Source organism: Lactuca saligna, chromosome 6 (assembly GCF_052625555.1).
Source record: "Lactuca saligna cultivar CGN05327 chromosome 6, ASM5262555v1, whole genome shotgun sequence".
Classification (NCBI taxonomy): domain Eukaryota; kingdom Viridiplantae; phylum Streptophyta; class Magnoliopsida; order Asterales; family Asteraceae; genus Lactuca; species Lactuca saligna.
The window spans coordinates 77,572,918-77,575,174 of NC_136422.1; the positions used below are offsets into that span (position 1 = coordinate 77,572,918).

Genomic DNA, 2,257 nt, shown 5'->3' on the forward strand with positions numbered 1-2,257 from the left:
TTAACTCATATTTCCTTGTTGTAACATTTCTTCCCTTCAGACAAACCAAAACTCTGTAGAACGTCACACTTACGTTTTATATTTTTTGTTTAAAAAGTGGTGAATGCAAAAGTGACATGATGGTTCCATTTTATTATCCTATAAATTATACAGATTCAATGGTAAACATTATATATAGAAAAATAATCTTAAACTAAAATGTCATGATGAAATAAAAGTTGCTTACTTGTGATGTAGAAGCATGCCTAATACTCCTAAATCTTAAGAAAAAATCAAGTTATTAATTATTACTAATATAGTAATAAATAGACAAAAAAAGTGTTGGTAGGTGAACCAAACCTATGTGACCTGCCCCTTTTGCTCTTACCTTATCTCTCTATCCTTCCCCTTTTGCCAACTCTAAACAATCTATTTTCCTACAGTTTAATTTGTACACATCAAACTTTTTTTAAAGTTGTCAACGTTGGTCATTCTTCTAGGTCTCAATGAAAGCATAAACATACACTTGTATGAAAAAAAATTGTTGAAACTAGCATATAAGGCATGAGTTGTATGAAGAACTAGGCATGAGTTTTATAAAGAAATGATTATCCGTGAATAAAATAATAATGGTTTTCCTTCATGATTGAAAGGATCAATGGGTGCTCTGTGCACATATCAAGACAAAAACCATGCATAAATGAATGCAGCGACAACAAATGATGAAAAATAAGAATATAGTTGAAAGAGTTGCACTTTAATGGGAGTATTATTTTGTTACATACGACCACAAATATATTCCAAGGGTAATCTGCAGTGAATATCGAAACATATATATATATATATATATATATATATATATATATATATATATATATATATATATATATATATATATATATATATATATATATATATATATATATATATATTCAAGCTATGCAAATCTTCTTATGAGTTCATAATAAAGATTCTACCAAAATGATAATCACCATTTTCATTGTTTCCTTGAAAGTAATACTGAATTCCTTGAGAATAATGGCATAAGTGTTTAACTTATTTGTCCATGCATCTTCAGGAGGTGCACCACTATCAAAATCAAGTTGTATCTAACAATCAAAACGAATAGTTAACAAAAATAATTTATGGAATACCAAAAAGTGTAGGAAGTAACCACCTTCAACGTGAATGAGATATAGAAGGCTTCCAATACTCTCTGGGACAATAGTAAGTATGGTTTTTTCTGCATCATCAACAGAAAAACAAAACTTACAGGTTTATATTTTCATCTAAGCAATTCATTGAACACTTGGTATGCACTCTGAAATAACTATAACATACAAATAAAGAGATATGATATAACCTTATATATGTACCATTAGGATTCTATGAACCTATTTCTGATAACAAAAGGCGCAAATCAAGAAAAAATCAAAAGATGAAAGAAGAAATAAAAAGGAGAAAATTAGACATATGACTCATGTGATGTAATGACACAACGACAAATCCTAAATTACAGATAACATGAACAACCAACAAGTTATCAAGAGAATGAGAGACAAACTGTTTGCCTAATCAATTGTTCTTTGGCATCAAACCATCGCAGCTATGATACTTCCAGATGGTAGAAGAAATAAATAGAATATCCTATATTGGTTGAGAAAGAAAGGGTAAGAGGATATAACATGGAGCTGTGGAGGGGTGAAATACCTGATTCGTTTTGATCCACAACAAGCATTAACAGGGAAGAAAGAAGGCCAAAAATAAAATAAAATTGATAGAATGAAACCTCTTCATTAATATGGAAGGGTTTCTTGGGGATATGTAGTGGTGGGAGACACGCTCTATCCTATAAGTGGTCATGAATACTGTGGAGAAAAGGTGTCTCTAAGGTTTGGAGAGGGCATTTGGAGCTGATGATGGTCAAGGCTATAGTGATGACTCTCCAATCCTATGCGAGTGGAAGAACACTGATTCACGCGCCCAAAAAATTGTAGAAGTGGAAAACACGCACAATTCTTAAGTAAAAAGGTTTTGTGTGTGTGTATATATATATATATATATATATATATATATATATATATATATATATATATATATATATATATATATATATATATATATATATATATATATATATATATATATATATGGGGATAGGGAATATACATTACAGCCACACCTAAGCTTAGGTACTAAATCTCTAAAATATGTCGTTTTAACATGCTAAATATACCCGGTTTGGTTTCACTTGGTAAATATATCATTCTCCATAACA

At 29.9% G+C, this 2,257-nt stretch overlaps 1 long non-coding RNA gene across 1 annotated transcript; it reads right to left on the reverse strand.

Annotated features, from left to right (window-relative positions):
• Positions 1-919: 919 nt before the first annotated feature.
• LOC145003436 (uncharacterized) lies at positions 920-1,961 on the reverse strand. The gene is made up of 3 exons (XR_013661962.1): positions 1,690-1,961; positions 1,157-1,222; positions 920-1,088 (listed from the first exon to the last, which is right to left on the reverse strand). It is a non-coding gene; the product is annotated as an uncharacterized LOC145003436 (long non-coding RNA).
• Positions 1,962-2,257: the final 296 nt, after the last annotated feature.